The 22,390-nt window shown below is 39.1% G+C and overlaps 1 long non-coding RNA gene across 1 annotated transcript in view; it reads left to right on the top strand.

Annotated features, from left to right (window-relative positions):
- The first annotated feature begins 11,492 nt into the window (after positions 1–11,492).
- LOC117314279 (uncharacterized) overlaps positions 11,493–22,390 on the top strand; it is a 305,123-nt gene continuing 294,225 nt past the window's right edge. The window contains exons 1-2 of the long non-coding RNA XR_004529022.2: positions 11,493–11,651; positions 13,361–13,458. This is a non-coding gene — a long non-coding RNA (uncharacterized lncRNA). The remainder of the gene's footprint in view (positions 11,652–13,360; positions 13,459–22,390) is intronic.

Raw genomic sequence — 22,390 nt, 5'->3', positions numbered from 1 at the left:
TGTTTGATAGAATTTGCCTGTGAAGTCATCTGGTCCTGGGCTTTGGTTTGTTGGAAGATGATTAATCACAGTCTCAATTTCAATGCTTGTGATCAGTCTGTTTATATTTTCTATTTCTTCCTGGTTCAGTCTCAGAAGGTTGTGCTTTTCTAAGAATTTGTGCATTTCTTCCAGGTTGTCCATTTTATTGTCATAGAGTCGCTTGTAGTAATCTCTCATGATCCTTTTTATTTCTGCAGTGTCAGTTGTTACTTCCCCCCTTTCATTTCTAGTTCTATTGATTTGAGTCTTCTCCCTTTTTTTCTTCATGAGTCTGGCTAATGGTTTATCAGTTTTGTTATCCTTTTAAAGAACCAGCTTTTAGTTTTATTGATCTTTGCTATCGTTTCCTTCATTTCCTTTTCATGTATACCTGATGTGATCTTTATGATTTCTTTCCTTCTGCTAACTTTGGGGTTTTTTTGTTCTTCTTTCTCTAATTGATTTAGGTGTAAGGCTAGGTTGTTTATTTGAGATGTTTCTTGAGGTAGGACTGTATTGCTGTAAACTTCCCTCTTAGAACTGCTTTTGCTGCATCCCATAGGTTTTGGGTCATCATGTTTTCATTGTCATTTGTTTCTAGGTATTTTTTGATTTCCTCTTTGATTTCTTCAGTGATCTCTTGGTTATTTAGTTGTGTATTGTTTAGCCTCCATGTGTTTGTATTTTTTACAGATTCTTTCCTGTAATTGATATCTAATCTCATAGTGTTGTAGTTGGAAAATGTAGTTGATATGATCTCAATTTTCTTAAATTTATCAAGTCTTGACTTGTGATCCAAGATGTGATCTATCCTGGAGAATATTCCATGAGCATTTAAGAAGAAAGTGTATTCTGTTGTTTTTGGATGGAATGTCCTATAAATATCCATTAAGTGCACCTTGTTTAATGTATTATTTAAAGCTTGTGTTTCCTTATTTATTGTCATTTTGGATGATCTGTCTATTGGTGAAAATGGGGTGTTAAAGTCCCCTACCATGATTGTGTTACTCTTGATTTTCCTTTTTATGGCTGTTAGCATTTGCCTTATGTATTGAGGTGCTCCTATTTTGGGTGCGTAAATATTTACAATTGTTACATCTTCTTCTTGGATTGATCCCTTGATCATTATTTAGTGTCCTTCTTTATCTCTTGTAATAGTCTTTATTTTAAAGTCTATTTTGTCTGATATGAGAATTGCTACTCCAGCTTTCTTATGATTTCCATTTTCATGGGATATCTTTTTCCATCCCCTCACTTTCAGTCTGTGTGTGTCTGTAGGTCTGAAGTGCATCTTTTGGAGACAGCATATATACAGGTCTTATTTTTGTATCCTTTCAGCCAGTTTGTGTCTTTAGGTTGGAGCATTTAATCCATTTACCTTTAAGGTAATTATCGATATGTATGTTCCTATTACTATTTTCTTAATTATTTTGGGTTTGTTATTGTAGGTCTTTTCTCCTCTCGTTTTTCCTGCCTAGAGAAGTTCCTTTAGCATTTGTTGTAAAGCTGGTTTGGTGGAGCTGCATTCTCTTAGTTTTTGCTTGTCTGTAAAGGTTTTAATTTCTCTGTCGAATCTGAATGAGATACTTGCTGGGTAGAGTCATCTTTGTTGTAGGTTTTTCCGTTTCATTACTTTAAATATGTCCTACCACTCTTTCTGGCTTGCAGAGTTTTTGCTGGAAAATCAGCTGTTAACCTTATGGGGATTCCCTTGTGTGTTATTCGTTGTTTTTCCCTTGCTGCTTTTGGTATTTTTTCTTTGTGTTTAATTTTTGAAAGTTGGATTAGTACGTGTCTTGGTGTGTTTCTTCTTGGATTTATCCTGTATGGTACTCTCTGTGCTTCCTGGACTTGATTAACTTTTTCCTTTCCCTTATTAGGGATTTTTAATTATAACCTCTTCAGACATTTTCTCAGTCCCTTTCTTTTTCTCCTCTTCTTCTGGGACCCCTATAATTCTAATGTTGGTGCATTTAATGTTGTCTCAGAGGTCTTTGAGACTGTCCTCAATTCTTTTCATTCTTTTGTCTTTATTCTGCTCTGCAGTAGTTATTTCCACTATTTTATCTTCCAGGTCACTTATCTGTTCTTCTGCCTCAGTTCTTCTACTATTGATACCTTCTAGAGAATTTTTTATTTCATTTATTGTGTTGTTCATCATTGTTTGTTTGCTCTTAATTTCTTCTAGGTCCTTTTAAACGTTTCTTGTACTTTCTCCATTCTATTTCCACGATTTTGGATCATCATTACTCTGAATTCTTTTTCTGGTAGACTGCCTATTTCCTCTTCATTTGTTTGGTCTGGTGGGTTTTTACCTTGCTCCTTCACCTGCTGTGTGTTTCTCTGTCTTTTCATTTTGTTTAAGTTACTGTGTTTGGGATCTCCTTTTTGCAGGGTGCAGGTTCATAGTTCCCATTGCTTTTGGTGTCTGCCCCCAGTGGCTAAGGTTGGTTCAGTGGGTTGTGCAGGCTTGCTGGTGGAGGGCACTAGTGCCTGTGTTCTGGTGGATGAGGCTGGATTTTGTTTCTGGTGGCCAGGACCACGTCCGGTGGTGTATTTTGGGATGTCTCTGACCTTGTTATGATTTTAGGCAGCCTCTCTGCTAATGGATGGGGTTGTGTTCCTGTCTTGCTAGTTGTTTGTCATAGGGTGTCCAGCACTGTAGCTTGCTGGTCATTGAGTGTACCTGGGTCTTAGTGTTGAGATGGAGATCTCTGGGAGAGCTTTCACCGTTTGATATTACGTTGAGCCGGGAGGTCTCTGGTGGACCAGTGTCCTGAACTTGGCTCTCCTACCTCAGAGGCACTGGCTTGACACCCGGCCGGAACCCCAAGACCCTGTCAGCCACACAGCTCAGAAGAAAAGGGAGAAAAAAAAGACAGAATGAAAGAAAAAACAGTAAATAAAATAAAATAGTTATTAAAATAAAAAAAAAATTTTTAAATAGGAAAATTAAAAAGTAACACCAAAAAAAGAAAGAAGAGAGCAACCAAACCAAAAAACAAATCCACCAATGATAACAAGTGTAAAAACTGTCCAAAAAAAAAAAGAAAAAACAGACAGACAGAACCCTAGGACAAATGGTAAAAGCAAAGCTATACAGACAAAATCATACAAAAAAGCATACACATACACACAAAAAGAGATAAAGGAAAAATATATATATATCTACATATAAAAAAAAAAGGAAAGAGCAACCAAATCGGTAAACAAATCTACCAATGATAATAAACTCTAAATAGTAAACTAAGATAAACAGAAAACCAGAAACACATTAGATGCAGAAAGCAAACCCCAAGTCTACAGTTGCTCCCCAAGTCCGCGGCCTCAATTTTGGGATGATTCGTTGTCTATTCATGTATTCCACAGATGCAGGTACATCAAGTTGATTATGGAGATTTAATCTGCTGCTCCTGAGGCTGCTGGGAGAGATTTCCCTTTCTCTTCTTTGTTCGCACAGCTCTAGAGGTTCATCTTTGGATTTGGCCCCGCCTCTGCATGTAGGTTGCCTGAGGGCGTCCGTTTCTGCCCGGACAAGACGGGGTTAAAGGAGCAGCTGATTAGGGGGCTCTGGCTCACTCAGGACGGGGGGAGGGAGGGGTACGGGTACGGGGCGAGCCTGCGGCGGCAGAGGCCGGTGTGACGTTGCAGCAGCCTGAGGCTCCGTGTGTTCTCCCAGGGAAGTTGTCCCTGGATCACGGGACCCTGGCAGTGGCGGGCTGCACAGGCTCCCGGGAGGGGAGGTGTGGATAGTGACCTGTGCTTGCACACAGGCTTCTTGGTGGCTGCAGTAGCAGCCTTAGCATTTCATGCCCGTCTCTGGTGTCTGCACTGATAGCCGTGGCTCACGCCCATCTCTGAAGCTCGTTCAGGAGGTGATCTGAATCCCCTCTCCTCGCGCATCCAGAAACAATGGTCTCTTGCCTCTTAGGCAGGTCCAGACTTTATCCCAGACTCCCTCCTGGCTAGCCGTGGTGCACTAGCCCCCTTCAGGTGGTGTTTACGCCGCCAACCCCAGTCCTCTCACTGGGATCCGACTGAAGCCCAAGCCTCAGCTCCCAGCCCCCGCCCACCCTGGCGGGTGAGCAGACAAGCCTCTCAGGCTGGTGAGTGCTGGTCGGCACCAATCCTCTGTGCGCGAATCTGTCTGCTTTGCCCTCCGCACCCCTGTGGCTGCGCTCTCCTCCGTGGCTCCGAAGCTTCCTCCCCACCCCCACCACTCCCCGGCCACCCCCTGTCTCCACCAGGGAAGGGGCTTCCTAGTGTGTGGAAACCTTTTCTCCTTCACAGCTCCCTCCCAGAGGTGCAGGTCCTGTCTCTATTCTTTTCTCTCTGTTTTTTTTTTTTTTCCTTACCCAGGTACGTGGGGAGTTTCTTGCCTTTTGGGAAGTCTGAGGTCTTCTGCCAGCGTTCAGTAGGTGTTCTGTAAGAGTTGTTCCATATGTAGTTGTATTTCTGATGTATTTGTGGGGAAGAAGGTGATCTCCACGTTTTACTCCTCTGCCTTCTTGAAGGTCTCTTGCTTAGTAAATTTTAAATTTGTTTGGGAACCAACTTCAAGTCTTAGTTTAACTTTTAAATTTGGGTCAAGTTTATATTGTTGACTTGGAGTCATTTTGCCTGATTATATAACATGATATTTAGTCCACAGGACAAGAGTGTATAAATATAATACATTTTCTCATGAACTAGAATGACAGTTATTCTCTCACTATACAAAACAACTTGACTGTTTTCAGTTCAGGTGAGCTGAATGTTGGCTATCCTTTTATCTTTCTTTTAAGTCCCTCCTTATGAAGATGACAGTTTCAGGATAAGTAGAAAAAAAGGTCACTGGAACAAATGAAAACAATGTGCAATTATCGTACCAGGCACTTTATGTCTTTATACAGATAAAGAATTGTGAGCAAGAAAGAGGGATAAAACATAAAGCTGTTTTGCTGATATAAAGATAGAATTGGGTATACTCAGGGCTGAAATGGGGCAGGGTGTCTCTCCATTGTTCCCACCCTAGTTCAGGCCACTCTTATCTCCTGTCTAGACTATATTCATTGATCTCTAATTGTTCTCCTTGCTTCTACTTTTGTCTTCCTCCCATCCGTTGTCTACTAAAAGCCAGTGATTTTTTTAAAAAAGAACTTCAAATATCTGATCTAATGGTGTTATTCTCCACCTCTCACTCCTTCAGTGACTGCCTAGGGCACTTAGAATCAAATCCAAGCCCCTTCCCATCCCTCAAGCCCCTCATTGTCTAAATGCTTCTCCAGTTTAAACTCTGGCTCCTGTCCTCTCACCGGCCTTCAGCTACACTAATCATCTCTCCCTTTTGGGAACACCCCATGCTCTTTTTCTCCTTAGGGCTTCATGCACATTTTGGTTCATTTGCCTGGACTATTGTCCCCAAAGTCAGCTTGTCTTCAAAATCACCTCCCCCCAAAAGCTTTCCATGACTATCATTTCTGAAGCAAGTTCATGCCTTTATATTTTCTCCATCCTTCCACTGCCACTTTTCTCTTTCGTGGTACCCAGTAAGAGTTTATAGCTCTTATTACAATTTTATAATAATTCTATTTATGTATGTTTGGTTTTTTTTCCTTCCCACTAAACTGTATGATCTCTGAAACTCTGTTGCAGCCTTGATGGTAGATATTGAGAAATGAGGGAAGGAGAAGGAGAGGTAGAAGAAAGCAGTAGAGGAGAAGACATCAGAGAAGAGGAATTCAAAAAAATGTTGAGTAAATAGTTGGCTACATTTTTTGGTGATATGTACAATATACTTAGTTTAAAAAGTTTGATGATAGAATAAATTACAGATTTAAAGCTAGTTTTAAAAGCCACTGGATATCTGGATATATATTTTTGAATATCTTCTTAGAAATGAAAAGATCAAAGATTAAAACAAGTGAAAAAAAGGTAATGACCCAAGGCACATTCAAACAAAGTTTGAAAGAATCCAACATTGTGGATGCTTATCTGATGCAAATCTGCAAACTTCTCAGAGTTCAGTCATTACTCACAATTAGGCTGACAGCAGAGTTCCCAAACACTGACCACCATCTGCATCAACACTTTCAGTCACTCTCTGGAATTTCATTTACTGCTTCCAGGCATTTTGGTGGTTGCTTATTCATTTCTGCAATTCCCATTTAAAATAAATTGTAGAATATGATCAGAAGATTCTTTTAAGGGAATTTTTTTCAGTGCAGACTAGGGGAAACTATTGTGCCATTTCTTATTCTTTTTTAAAGCTCGTACGATAAGTGCCCCATTGAATTTAACATTATCATATAACTATCTTGGCAAACACGTATGCTGCATTCTCAGACTCACCACAAAGAACTTTTGGGTTAAGGCCAATTCAGTGGATTTTTCATGGTAAGGAAAGGAAAATGAAGCTTGCTGATAAACATGAAAGCAATTATCCCTTTAGTTTTGCCCACTAAAACTACCATTGCAAAACATCTAAAACATATACCAGGTAACAATTCTGGGAATGTCTGATTTGGTACTAAGTCAAAGATACTAAGTAACTTGATAGTGTTTGAATTCTCAGATTATGATTCAAAAAACCTCTTTTAGTTGATTTTTAGATTTTTCTTTTTTAGAATACAAGAATCATGAGTCTTTTAGTCCCTTAAAAAGCTGGAAAAGATGACTTTTATGTATGTGTTGATAGTTGCTATTCTCTTGTCTCAGAAAGGAATATCTATTCCAAAGAAACTTAGTTCATTATTTGCCCTCAAATTATTATTTTTAAGTTGATTGTGGTTAAATAATTTGCTCTCTAGCTGATTGATTAGGTTCTCAAACTGTGGTTTCTCTGATGCTCCCACTTCCTATATCCGCCCACTGATTTTCATGCCTGCCCCAGAGCAATACTGAGTTTGAATATATTTCCCATTTTGGTAATGCATTGTATTACACCCTGTGCTAGCAAGTTTCCACCTTCTTCAAGCCTAATTGGCTGCTTGTCTTTTTCCATGAGAGTTAATAGTTAAACAACTGACATTCAAGAGCTGTAGTTTTCTTCATTGATTTGCCCTTTAGCTATACCGATCCACAAGCCCTCAACTTTAGATCAATGTAAACAATTCCTTCTGCTTTTGTGAGGTGGCTGGCAGCACGTGCTGAAAAGTTACCCAACTGTGTGAATTGATGCCACTACAAATTTATGGCTTCCAATCTCAGCTGGCCCCGCAACTCAGGTCGATAATCCTTTTAGCAATCTCTGGTCAGTTCCCATGTCCATTACCTCATCTAGCATTCCAAACTTTAACCACTCTTCTCACACCCTTTCTGGTCCCTTTAGCCATGAAAAATGACCTTGCTTATTACTACTTAAAAAATATCAGGCCATAAACGTTTAGCTTTAAAATTTTTCTATGCCTCAGTGTAATTTTTATTTTGAGTGCCTGTTCCACTAAGGTGATAAACATTTAACTCTCTCAGCCAAACAGCAAGTCCCACTGCCCCACTTACTTTCTCCCTGGGTTGTGACTGTGTTGTGCGTGTATGTGGGGGGTGGAGGGTGGTGATGAAAGGAATACAGGGCTTTCTGCTCCTTGATGTCATCTGGTTGCAGAGGCATCTCCTGAGCTGTCTGTCCTCCACCAAGTTCTTGATCAGTCATTGACACAGGCTTTCACGGGAATGTTCGTTTCTTTGGAATCAGGGTCATTCCACTACCACTGTGCAACTTTTAGACCCAATTGGGAATGCTTTCTTTTTCTCCCATGCAATAAACAGGAATGTCTGGGGGATTGCCTGAGGCTCCATCTGCTTAGACCTGCAGTTACCAGCCCTGGTTGAATGTAAAGATCACCTGAGGAGCTTTACATCTACCAATACCTGGGGCAAGGGTCTCAAAGTGTAGTCTAGAAGCAGCAGTATTCAGCCTGACCTAGAGACTGATTAGAAACTGAAATTCTTGGTATATCCCAGACCTACTGAATCAGGAACTTTGTGGATGGTATCCAGATAGATAGGTAGATTTTTTTTTTTTTTTTAAGAACTCTGAAAGTGCTTTTGATACCTGTTAATGTTTGAGAATCATGCCCTGGATAGGAGTTTGAGTGTTGGTACAGTCCCCAGGTAGTGCCAACATTTCGCCAGGGATGAGAACCACTGGTCTAGACATGCAGGCAGTCACTGCTTTTTTGGGTTTTTCCACCTCCACAAGACTCTCCTGGGAAAATGGGATATAAGATCTACCTGATTTTGAACCCACAAACTTATCTGGGGTTTTGCTCCCTCTCTGGACTAGCTCAGGAAAACAGGGTCCAGGGCCCCTCTCTCTTTCTGGGTCCTACCAATGTCCAGCTCTTCGTCTTCTGACTCTCTTCCTTCGCCTCCATGTACATTATCCTTTTCCCATCTTGGAGAGTGGGATGAGGAGAGGGAGTATCACCGTTACTCACGATGTTTATTTTTGTTTTGTTTTGCTTTTTTTCAATTTAGTTGTTTATTTTTGGCTGCGCTGGGTCTTCGTTGCTGCGCGCGGGCTTTCTCTAGTTGTGGCGAGCGGGGGCTACTCTTCGTTGTGTTGCGTGGGCTTCTCATTGCGGTGGCTTCTCTAGTTGCGGAGCACGGTCTCTAGGTGCACGGGCCTCAGTAGTTGTGGCGCACAGGCTTAGCTGCTCCGTGGCATGTGGGATCTTCCTGGACCAGGGCTCAAATCCATGTCCTCTGCATCGGCAGGCAGATTCTTAACCACTGTGCCACCCGGGAAGTCCCTACTCATGATGTTTTGTCAAATGGTTTCACATGAGCTGCGAGTCTTCCTTTCTGTTCTCTTACGGATTTAAGATTGTGACATTCAAAAGCCAGGCAGGAACTCCGCCTCCTTCATCCCCCCACTTTCTGTTGTCACATCACAAACTCAAAAGTGCAGGTAAATTAGTTTTTAGATTTTTTTCTATATTTCAGTTAAATATTTAGTTTGTGCTCTATTCCTTAAAGTGGCAGAAAGTTAATCTCGGTCAGTCAGTTCAAGAATCCCCCCCATACTTTACCCTGGTATAGTTGTATATGAGTTTTTTAGAGGGGGGTGGGCTGGGGGGAGCTTATGTCACGCCAGGTTGTCACTAGGGTAGAGAGAGCAGCAAACCTGAAGGAGCTGTGTGAAAGGAGAATGAGGAATATTTCTTCAGGGATCTGCATGGGATGCTGAGATGGGACCAGATAAAGTCATCACTGTCTCTGGATACCTGCAAGGCTGGTGAAAATGAAGGCTGTCTTCCCACATCTTTCTCCCCAATATCCTGGAATTTATTAGAGTCCAGAATTTAGATATAGGTCCCTGAAAAGGAGTATATGGGGAGTCACTGAATGGAATATGAATCTTGGCAGTCTCTAGAGCTTGAATTAGAAATTCAGTTAATTATGAGAAAGATGAAGAAAATTACCTGGGTTTGTGGGCTATTTGTTCCTGCTGTACCTCTCTGCAATAGTCTTCAGCACATTAACTTTAAGAAAAATCAGCTCAATAATTTTGAAATAATTTCAAACTTACAGAAAAGTTGAAGTATATTACAAAGACCTCCTATGTATCCCTCACAGAGATTCCCCAACTATTAACATTTAACACATTTGTTCCATCACCCCCTTTTTAAAAAATACCTCCATTACCATTAGTCTTTTCTGGAACTATTTAAAAGCAAATTGCAGACTTGATGCCCTCTTACCCCTAAATGCTGCAGTGTGTTATTTCCCCAAACATGGACACACTCCTACATAACCTTTATGAAACTCTCTGGATCAGGAAATTGTTGATAAAATACTACCATCAAATCCACAGATCCCATTCACTTTTCTCTAGTTGTTCAACAAAGTGTCTCTTCTGGGCCAGCATCCCATCCAGGAATGTATGTTACATTAAATTATTATATCTGTTCAGTTTCCTCCAATTATACAGGTGTTCCTCCTTCCGCCATCTTTCCCACCCTTCACAGTTTTATATAATGGAGGCTCTGTGTTCTCTCTGTCACATGACACTCAGCCTGGGTCTCCCCAGTGTTTCCTCCTGACCAGACTGAAGCTTTCTTGGCAGTAGTACCATAAAAGTGTTGCTATGCTCTTACCAGTGCATCACATCTTGGGGCACACAGGGGTGTTTACTTTTCACCTGATCATGTTGGTGCTTGCCAGGTTTCTCCACTGTAAAGTCACCATTTCTCCCTGAGTATATTAATACTAATGATAGTACTTTGTGGGGAAAATATCCTAAGATTATGTCCATATCCTATTGTCATCACACCTTTATCTACCACATTTAAGCCTCTATTGACAACCAGTACTTGTATCAAGCTCAATATCATGGTTGCTAAATGTTGATTTTCCCTTACAATCTACATTTATTTGTTGACATTCCAGCATAGAGAAGAAATTTCTCATTTATTTTTGAATTTGATCAGCATAGTTTCATGGATTCCTATTTTATTCATTGGTTTGTCATCTGTTACTATCATTATGAGTTTTGACATTTGAATTTGCCCCAGATGTGGCCAGTGGGAACCCTATTCAAGGCTCCTGTGTCTTTTTGACACGTACTCATTATTCTTTGAGCGCTTTCTTACTTTCTGGCCCCAAAATATGTTCCTGCCTTATCTTGTACTTTCCCTGCCCCAATTCTGGAATCAGCTATTTATCCAAGAAGTTGTGGTTCTAAGATCTGGGCTCTCATTACTAGCGGGATGCCATCACTTCTCAGCTCTCTCAACATAGAAAGCTAGAAAATATAAGCATATTTATACTATTTCTATATCTATTTGAATATATATATAATATATATGTACATACATAAATATACATGAGGTCATATGGATACCTCTAATTTCCAGGCAGCATGTCAGAGTATTACTCTTTATAGACTCTCTCCTTTACTATGTATGTAAGTATCAATACATTTGCCGGTGAGAAACCCAGCTCTCGTTATTCTCAACAATTTACTTTGTTCAGTATAACCAGTTTACCATCCAGGCCTGCCACCTCCACCTCCAGGCATCCACTCCCTGTGCCCTGCCTCCTAAGATGTCAGCAGACCCACTGCTTCTGATTGAGATGGATCTATCTTCTGCTTAGGTCCCACCCTTCTCCTATTTCTCACTTCCTCAGGTGCCTGTGGACTGGATGCCCTGCCACAAGTCTTTGTGTGCTCCCTGCTAACCTACATGATATTGTACAGTTGGCTTGTTGTGGAGAAGGGGAGGGAAGGGAAAGTGGTTAGGAAAAGGCTCAAATTCATTCTACTCATTTCCTTAAAAGCTGTTTCCTCCCCTTCCAGACCCGAGATTCTTGAAATGAGGACAGAAATTGGAATTCTGTCAACTTTGTATTCCCTATCCCTTACAAACTGCCTTGCGTGCAGTAGGCATCAGTAAATTGCTGATGAATTAGTAAACTGGTATTTCCTCTGAATTCATACTCTTGGCTCACTTTGGACATTTCCATCATTTCCTTTCATGATAGTCATCTGGAAGACCTTGCTGATGACTGTCTTCTTTCTAACGTTGAGCTGATGAGCATACCTTGGGTTTAGATGCCTGGAGCAGCAGGAGGACCATTATGGCAGAATGGAGGGATGAATGCTTCTTGTGGACTCCAAACTCCTTTCATGTTTTCTTTGACGAGAAGTATGTTCACAGTCCTTTTGGGTCTCCTCCGGTGTGGCATAAGCAGCCAGGTTTAGGGTAAACCCATTCCTGATTCATTGACTTTGTTTATTTCAATGAAGGATTTGGGGTACTTCTACTAAGTCCTTAATTTAAAAAGCAGTAGTCTTCTCAAATTTAATAATTTCTGCTCTAGCTACAAACTGTACATGTTATTGTTTTGTGTATATGAAATTGTCCTATATAATCAGTTAGTTGAATATTGATCTCTTTTACTAAATCGTAAGTTTTTGAAGACAGAGACCAGACTGTGTTATTTAGTTATTTTAATTAATTTTTATTGAAGTATAGTTGATTTACAATGTTGTGTTAGTTTCTGCTGTACAGCAAAGTGAACCAGTTATACATATATCCAGACTGTGTTCACTTTAAAGTATACCACAATAACTGTTTTACCTTTGTGTAATTTTTAGACTAATGCTTGACAATGACTAGATGCCCAATAAATATTTATTGAAATAAATAAAATAAGTTATAGTCACATGTTCTAGAGTATGGCTGATTTTCATCTATCTCACTATGAAAACATAGGTGATGTTAAATAGCATTTAAGTCAACATTTAATAAAATAACCGATTATCCAATTTGGATTACCCATACCCTTAGGACCCATTCTCTACTTTATTCTGATAAATTCTAGATATTTCTGTCCTAGTTAAGTGATAAATGAACTTGTTTGTTTCTTACCTCAAGTAGAGTCATACATTGGGGGAGATACCATGGATAATTGTCAGAGTAATAAACTAATCTGCTAGTATGGAAAGTGGTGCTATGGGGAAAAAGCTCTAGCAACTGTGGCAGAGTAGATAGTAAAAAAAAAAAAATCCGGAATATTTAAATTCTCTTAAAACTTTATTTGGCTTTAGTAAGAGAAAAGGAACTGAAGTTTTTATATTTAAACTACAGTTGATTGCAGAAACTCATACCGTAGGTAGGATGGTATGTTTGATGCATGTTCTTACTGCTTCTCTCCATGGCAGGTATTACTAGTCTGTTATAGCATTTTTTTCTTTCTGATCTTGGATTCTCTCTCTGAAGATTGCTCAATATAATGTTCCAGAGAAATACTACCAGTCAATTAGAATTGATACTTGAGTTGAAACTTTTTGGTATGCCAGCCATAGAATTTTAGAGCTACACGTTGTCTCTGCCCCACCAGACTTGTATGTCTTCACCATCAGATCTAGAGTACGTATCACTAAAAACCCTGTGTCTACCACAGAACATCTCATTTTTTCCTGTATTTTTAAGTCTGCACTAATGTTAGCTTCTCTAATTTCTGAAGGTTCCAGGTTTGGAAGGTTATAGATAGCACAGCTTTTGGTGTAAAAAAATTATCATTCTTTTTTATCTTTCCCCATTCTCTCCTTTAATACCATTTGTGAAAACTCTACCATTCTGATTCAATATAAGGCTTTTCGTATTTAATCATCATAAAGTTTGAGCTATGATAGAGCTTGACTAATGATATTCATAGTAAATCTTATTTTTAAATGTTTATCCTGACCATTGAGTTCATTATGCAGGTATAAATAAAAAGATGTTTAAACATGCTATGTGGTTTTGCTTTTTGCCTTGCCTTTTGCTAGCATCTGGGGTCAATCAAACCAGCATGCAGCTGGGTAGAGGTAAAATATGTTATGCATAACATTTCTTTTCTTTTTTTGCAGTGTTGTATGGAGGTGACTCTTTCATTATTTATCATCCACATCCAACAGAAAACCAGCTTCTCAGAAGTGATATGACTGACTCTTGGACCGTAATAAAAGTAAGTAATGTCACAAAGGATTTGTCCATTTAGGTCAGGCTGACCAGTCGTTAGTTAAAATCAATCAGTTAAGTTGTATTACATGTTTTCTCAGTTGAGCTTTTAGAACTTTTCATATAGTAATGGTTATTCTTTCCAACTGCAGACCAGTTGTAATCAATAGCCAGGACATTGTTCCACATAAGGGTGATGAAGTAAATATAGTGCCCTTCATCTGCTTTAATCAAGGTTCATGACACGGCAGAGGAGACAGTTCCTCACAAGAACATCTGGCAGCCAGAGGGGTAATGTAGGTTGGCTTCAGATGGGAATGTTTGGAATTACTTAGTTGGAACAACACAGTGTGTCAGCATTAGCCCACATATAATCAGAACAGTTCCTGTGATGTGCAGGGAAACTGAATAGCTGAGACCCACATGCTAGTCTCCCTTTATGGCTAGAAGCCCAGAAATGCCAATGGGAACTGCACACGTTGACTGGAGGAGAAGATGTGACCTACCCCTTGTGTAGGGGTTCCAAAGCCTCACTTGGTAGATCTGGCACAGTTTAAAAAATGTGTATTGATGGGAGTTTTTCTCTTTAAATCTAGGATAATGCCGATGTTCATTCATCTCTTGCTTTCATGGAAAAAACAACCAACCAAACAAACAAAAAACTAGTGACTATGGCTCTGATTGTTCCTTTCACCAAAACTTGTTTGCCTCAGTAAGATATTTTAATAATACTTCCTTTAATAGGTACTTTTTAGCTAGCAGTATGAGAGAAAAATGATGGATTAGGGTGACATGGGGGCCCTCTAAATACTCTGGGTATTTATTTGCTTGTGTTTTCAGGTAATAACAAAGGTCATCCTTAAGTTTGAGGCCTAGTTTACTCTTAATCCTATGTCAAGCCTAGGAAATCTTTAAAAACAAAAAATGGTGAGGTAGAATAGGAGGAATTACATCATGGGTTTAAACTTTTAAAAAATCAAGAAAAGATGAGATGGATAAAGACAAAGATTGAGGCTTTTGGGACTATACACCACAATAAAAGGCTTAGTGGGTCTTTTCTGGTTCGTTCTCTGTCTTGAGCAAGATTCTCTTCTCTGCTTGTTTACTGTTTAGTTTTTTTGTTTTTTTAGATTTTTTTTTTTTGGTCCATCAATTTTCCTTTGTTGCTGAGTCAGTGTTACTTTTCGCTATACGTAGTTGAAATCTGACTATAGGTCCTTACCAAGTAGAAATTTGCTTTTACATATCAAAATAAATCTGGAGATGGGCAGTTAGGGATGCCACAGTGGCTTGAAGTAACTGCACTCTTGAGCCAAACTTGGATCCACTCTCCTGCGTGCAGCAAAGCCGATCTACTGACACTGGTTTCTGGTGAAGAAAAGTACAGTGTTTATGGCAGGGCACCAAGCAAGGAGAACAGGCAGCTCATGCTCAAAAGATTTGAATTCCCTGATGGCTTTTAAGGAAGGGGTTTCAAACACAATGTGAGGGAGGCTGCAGAGTGCCCCATCAGCTTGTGCTCAGTTCTTGGATTGGTTGGCATCAAGGTGAAGTTTTGTTTTGTTTTGTTTTAATGTATTTTTGGCCGTGTTGGGTCTTCGTTGCTGCATGTGGGCTTTCTCTAGTTGCGGCGAGTGGGTGCCACTCTTCATTGCAGTGCATGGGCTTCTCGTTGTGGTGGCTTCTCTTGTTGTGGAGCATGGGCTCTAGGGTGCATGGGCTTCAGTAGTTGTGGCATTCAGGCTCAGTAATTGTGGTTCATTGGCTCTAGAATGCAGGCTCAGTAGTTGTGCATACGGGCTTAGTTGCTCCACGGCATGTGGGATCTTCCCCGGACCAGGACTCGAATCTGTGTCCCCTGCATTGGCAGGTGGATGCTTAACCACGGCACCACCAGGGAAGCCTGAGGTGAAGTTTTGAGCATCGTCAACCTTCTGGTTTCAATCGGTCTGGGGCCTGAATGCTTGCAGTCAGCAGTTTTCATCTAGTGGGGGTCTGTTTCCTGTAAAAACAACTTAGGAATGTGTGTCAGACCTTTTTCTGTGTCTTTCAGGGAACTGGGAATTCGGTGATTCTGCCATGTGTTGGATTTAGAGTCTAAATTGTTATCAGTTTCCCAGCCCAACATGTATTCTTTGTTTCTACGTGTTCACATTTCCTAATCATTAACTCTTGAGACAGCCTTTTGAGATTCAGGGGAGCCCTGGAAGACTAAAGCAAAAGCCTTTTACTTCAAAGAACAGAGACACAGGGGCTTGTATATGGATTCAGAATCATTAAGGAACCAGATTCTTTCTTTTCTTCACATGCTGAAAAGCCCATCCTTTGTGTGTGGCTTTATCCTGAAGTTCACAACACGATGACTCCATCTCTAGGTATCACATTCATGTTTCAGGCAGAAAGAAGGAGCAAGGTTGAACAGAAAGGCATGTGTTCACTGTATATTACTTTTTAATCGGGAAAACAACAGGTTTTACAGAAACTCCTCCCAGTAGTAGGATTTCCCCTCTTACGTCTTTTTGGACATAACTGTGGTCCTTTGGCTTTAGCATCAAATCAGATTTTGAGGGAGATGAGCGTTTCTAATTTGGCACATTGCCACTCCAAAGAAAATTGTAATTCTGTAGGTAGTGCTGAAAAGGAATAGAGATAGTATGCAGGCAACTAGCAGCATCTGTCCCAGTTGTTAACTAAAGTCAGCTTCAGAACATTCTTGCTTGTTTTCCCATCAGGAAAGTGGCATATATAATACCAGATTGCAGTGATCTCTTAGCTCAACTAAATTGTTCTTGGTGCTTCCACAAGTTCTCTTTCTAAACCACAGGTCTGGTTAGGTCACTCCCAATGCCTTCAAGGAGCAATCTGGATTCCTTTAACATAACATACATGATCTGGCTCTGCTTCCCTTCCCAACCTCTCTTCCCGCCACTTGCCTACACATGCTCTGTGCACCAGGCCTTCTAAACCACATGTAGCACTGAAAAGCCCACATTTTCTTTCATGTCTCCATGTATTTGCATGGGCTGCTTCACTTGCTTGCATTATCTGTCCCCAGAGTGTTGTGAAATAAGTTGTTTTTTTCTTCTGTTTTTGCAAGGCTCTGCACCATTGTGGGCCTAGTTGGCTACTGCTTCCTCTGTCACCGTACAGTGTTTTGAACATGAATCTAGTATGCTTTCACTCTTTTAACGTTGCTTGTCAGCCCCACTATACTGTGAGTTGAAAAAGGGATCAAATCTTATTTACTCATGTCTTATTCATATGATTAATGCAGTGCCTGGCATAGAGTAAGCCGTTCATAATTGCTTCTTGGATGAGTGAATGAGTCAACTAATCAGCAGGGCACATCACTGTTTTAAGGGTCTCTGCCTCCATGTAAAACCTCACGCTCTATAGTAAGACTAGAGTAAACCTGCATAAATGCTCTTCATGAATGTGTTCATGTCCATCTAACTGTTATAGTATACCTTTGTGTAAACGTATTGTATAAAGACCATGTAATGCTTACAAGACCTATTCTTTAATGTTTTCTACAGCACATGTTTAAAGATCTTAGATATACTATTTAGGACCCGCAGTGGTCATGTAACAGGGAGAATGCCATCCAAGGCTGACATCACTAAGGCCTACAGAAATCCAAGGTCCACACATTGCTAGGTCCAAGAACTACATACGCATTTGCTTTTCTTGCACGAATTCTAAAAGGAAGTAGCAGAGGTTGGGTAGAAATTGTACAATTTACTCATCCACTTAGAGAAAGTCAAATGTTTATTCGGTTTTTATTAAGTAGTTTTTATTTATATACATTTTAAGATATTATTGTGAATTACATTTTGAAGGAACTGTGCCCAGAATTATTCAATCAAGTCTTCCATGTCAGATACTGCTTTGAAATATTTTTACCTTCAGTCTTCTGATGAACAGCCTCCTGTGTTTTTTTCTTTTTTATGTTCATTTTTATCATTTTCTCTAAAAATAGTTATCTCTTGTGTGCAATTGTTTGTGTTTAGTTCATGGAGTCATTTCTGTGCTTTCATTTAGGGAAGTGTATCTCTTGCATAAATTCACACGAGACTAATAATAAATTCAAAGTCTCAGATTTTACCATAGGGTTCATGTTTGTGAAAACTTTCGGAGGGAAGACGCTACAAGCGTTTGTTGTAGGGGAAGAAAATTCTGTACTTTTTATTCTTCTGTTTCCAGTGATAGTGAATGCGTGTGGCTCACAGAGACTTGGAGATATTTTCTCAGGAATAAAATTTTGGTATGATGTGTTTATTCAGTACTCAAGTATCTGTGAATAGGATGGTACAGTTGACCCTTGAATAACGTGGGTTTGCACTGCACGGGTCCACTTATACGGGGATATTTTTCAATAGTAAATATTATCGTACTACATGGTCCGTTGGTTGAATGGTTGGTTGGATGTGAGGATACAGAGGGCCAACTATGAGTTATACTCGGATTAACTCTCCACGTTGTCAAGGGTCAGCTGTACTTCTCTCTTTGGCACTGAGCATAAACTTGACTTCAGAAGAGAATGTCGGATGGAAGGCAAAGGCGTTCTCTTTCTTTTTGCACACACGTATTTGTAGAACATGATATTGGAAAGAAAGAATTAAGCAAAATATTTTACGTTACCGCAACATTGTTAGGTTTCAGAATTTTTTTTTTCTTCTTTTTATATTACAATTCAGGTCACTCTAGCCTAATTACCTTTCTCCAAACTCCTATAGTGCTTGGTCTGTATCATAAATCTCGTCCTTTCTGTGGATTGCTTTATATGGTTTTCTAGTTGTTTCCAATTTTGTCTTCTTGATGTTATTGAATGTCAAAGACAGAACAAGGCTGGTTTCAGAGTGGGCCTCTTATTTCTCGAGCACATCCATTTGTGGAGATGAGATAGACATTACATAATGATTTTAATGTGTAACATTTCCATAGTGCTCACCTTCAGAACTTCAAAATGCTTTTTTTTGGGGGGGGGGCAGAAATAAAGATTGCAGATTGCATTTTCTTTAATAAACTTTATTATTAACCACATGTTATGGAGGAACAGAGATTGGAGCTATTTGCCTTTGATTGTACAGCTAGTGTTAGAAATGCAAGAAGCTTCACATTTCTTGACTTTCTAAGCTAAACCAGAGTAGTATCAGCCTTGAGAGTTGCGTGAGTCCTCCCGAGCAGGTCTCAGACAAGCTGCGGTGACAGCTCATTGCCAAGATCTGTAAACATAGACACCCTTGCTGTGGTTGCTGCCAGACACAGTGAGATGAATGTGCTTGGTCAAAGCTTTTGAGGGTAGCTTGGTAATATTCCATTTGCAAACAGATTGCTGGTGCTTGACTTGACAAACACACACACACACACACACACACACACACACACACACACACGCGAAGAAAAGTAAACAATGGCCAATTCTATTTCGTAAAATAACCCTCAAGTCAACAATCTACAAGGGAAATTTGGAAAGCATTTATTTTTCTGGCCTTCCTCTCATGATAGCCCACAAGAGGGATCCTGGCTTTCTGAAAAGCTCTGTGATTGAGGTTTTTTCCTAGTCATTTACAGAGCATATGGTTGTAGTATTCATGAAAATGCCAGTAATTAGCAACGCTATTCAAACACGTTGGCAACTCTTAGCTTAACATGTATCATGATTTCAAAGGTAGAAAAACATAAACAACACTCAAAAATACTGTGCTTAACATTAAGAAATTATCAAACTAATAAGTAGAAAGTCCCACTAAACTGAGTAATCTTAAAATACTCATAAGAGCACAATTACAGTGCTTTCTGAACATACACAATATAACCTTATTTATTACTTCTGGACTTTAAATCTTGAAGAGAATTTCCATAAGCATTTGCATTTGTTTTGATCCTTACAAACTTGGAGGAAGGTAGATTAAGTATTAATATCTCTATGTATGAATGGAGAGGAACAATTTCTCAAGATCTAACAAGGGGGTGGTTATTGTTTGATGGTTTGTTTCCTCTGAGACTTGCTCTGTTTCACCCATTCTGCCTTTCCTTAATTTTTTCTTTTTATCTCAGATGGGAGAGTCCCCTTCTAGATGAAAATGGGCTTTCTGCCTATTATTTCTGCCTCAATGTTTATACGTTTATTATTGAATGCCCCTTTTCTCTTTATATCTTAATTTCTTCACATGCAGATAATAATAGCACTTACCTCTTAAGGCTATCAGGTGAGGACGTGAAATAAAATACACTATATACTAGGACTCTCTGATTAATTTCCACATTTGCTTCACACTTGTCCACACCAGGCATGCATGGGACATGCAAAATGTGCACACACGTCTACATTCATACTCCAGTCCGATCAGTTATGATGCTGCTGAGGCTGGGTGAAGCCAAGCCTCAGTTTTTCCATGAGAATTGCAGCAATAACACCTGTAGCAGGGGTTCTCAAACTTTTTGTTTCAGAACCTTTTACAGTCTCTATTTTTTTTTTTTGGCTGTGCTGTGCAGCATGTAGGATCCTAGTTTCCCGACCAGGGATCGAACCCAGGACCCCTGCATTGGGAGTGTGGAGTCTTAACCACTGGACCACTAGGGAAGTCCCCCCTTTTACAGTCTTAAAAGTTATTGAAATTCCCCAGAGGTCCCTTGCTTTTTTGTGGGTTATATCTACTAATATTATATGTTAAATATTAGAAATTAAAACAAAAAATTTGAATATGCATTTACATTTATTTATAAATAACAATAATAGACCTGTTACATGTTAACATAGACAACTTCTTTTCCTTTCTTTCTTGATTGAAGTATAGTTGATTTACAATGTTGTGTTAGCTTCAGGGGTACAACAGAGTGATTCAGTTATACATATAATTTATCTATTCTTTTTCAGATTCTTTTCTTTTATTGGTTATTACAAGATGCTGAGTATAGTTCCCTGCGCCATACAGTAGGTCCTTGCTGGTTATCTATTTTATATGTAGTAGTGTGGATCTGTTAATCCCAAACCTCTAATTTATCCTCCCCAAGCCCTTTTTCTTTGGTAACCGTAAGTTTGTTTTCTATGTCTGTGAGTCTGTTTCTGTTTTGTAAATAAGTTCATTTGTATCTTTTTTTTTATATTCCACATGTAAGTGGTATCATATGATAATTGTTTTTCTCTGTCTGGCTTACTTCACTTAGCATGGTAATCTCTAGACAACTTTTTAAAAAAGACAGCTATATATTTTTTGAAACAAAAGAATTTAGTAAGAAAATTTGGCCGAGGCTTTCTGAAATCTGTTCTCTGTCCTCATAGGGAAGAAGCCCGAGAGGCCTTGCCTTGGCTGTGACACATTTAAACTTGCATAGACAGACATACCTCTTACAAATCTGTCTCTGTGATTGGGCACGCACTGCACAGTTATGCAAATAAAGCAGGTGGAAATTGTAAATGGTATTATATGATCTGTTTATTCACTCTGCTAATAAATCACAGGGAGGCCTTCCTTCCATATATTTGTGCTTTAATATCCTTTAACTCAATTTTAGATTATAGCAGTGATTCTCAATATAAAATAACTGAGAAATGGTGCTTCCATGAATCAATAACACTAAAAATGTGACAAGAATACAGAAATGGAGAGCATTTTAACTTAGTTATATTTTATAGAAATATTTTTATATTATTTATATAATATAGTTATATATATTTCAGTTCTATATATAGTATATGTAGATACTGGTCTTCTAATTACATAATAATGGTGACTTATATTTACTTACTGCATGCCAGGCACTGTTTTAAATACTTTTCATGTTCTAATCCTTTTTAATCCTCATAATAGCCCAATGAATTAGGCACTATTATTACTGGTTCTATAACCTTGGATAATTTCTTTAATCTTTCTGTGGGTAATAAGAGCTGCCTACTTTGCAGGATCACACATGTAAAGAGTCTAGCAGATGTTCTAGCACAAACTAGATGCTTAAAAAATAGTAATTATTATTACCTGTCTCTTCCCTATTTTTCAGTACAGAGCTGTCCAAACATTAAACTCTCATGAGAGCAATGCTTCGATAAACTCACACTGAAAGGGACTAGAAAGGAGAAGAGAAAATAATATACAGGTTTTTTCCAGTCTCTTTTTTTCTGCTTAGCTCTTGATTTCTTTTAGGTCTGTGTCCCTAGCCTTGTGCTTATTTTCCCAACTCTTAGAATAAACATATCTCGACATCTGTGTTGCACAATCACGAGTACTTAAATAAAAAAAAGATCCCTGCATTTATTTCATTTATAGAGACCAATCTTTCCTTTGAGAATATAATTGCTAACGTTTGGAATAATTCTTGAGAATTTCTGCAAAGCTGCTTGTATTTAAAATATTTTTCAAAAACATATGTGCATGTTTGCCTAAGCATATGCTGTATTTTTCTTTATCAAAAGCTGTTGATTAATATTTACATAAATATAGCATGCAAAGAGATCAGTCATTTTTCTCTGCGGCAGATATGCCTGGAAAATATCACTTTGTTACCATTTGAGCATGTTCACTATTGGCAGTAGGATAGCAAAATCTATTTGTTTGACCTCTGTGGATTTAGATGTGTCTATTGGTGGGTAGAACTCACCTCTATAGGTCTTAATTTAGACTGAGTTTATGTTGTCAAAAACAGCAAATCCCCAAAGAGTTTTGTATTTTGAGCTTTCTGAATGTTCAAAAAAAAATTGCATGCAATCCTGTCATCCGTGCAGAAATGACATAGTAGAAATAGACAGGTAGGTAGGTAGATAGAATTAAATGAGGGATATTTGGGTTGATTTTAAGACCTGGTATCTCATATATTTCAGGCTCAGACATCACAGTCCATTTCACTAAGTGTCAAAGCCCTGTCTTTTTCTCTGAGGGCTCTGGCTGCAGTGCTGTTTGGAGCATATCATCACCAGGGGACTCTGTGTTTTAGTTCATTGA

Source organism: Tursiops truncatus, chromosome 11 (assembly GCF_011762595.2).
Source record: "Tursiops truncatus isolate mTurTru1 chromosome 11, mTurTru1.mat.Y, whole genome shotgun sequence".
NCBI lineage: Eukaryota > Metazoa > Chordata > Mammalia > Artiodactyla > Delphinidae > Tursiops > Tursiops truncatus.
Note: the sequence above shows the minus strand (reverse complement) of the source record. Positions and strands in the feature narration are given on the sequence as shown.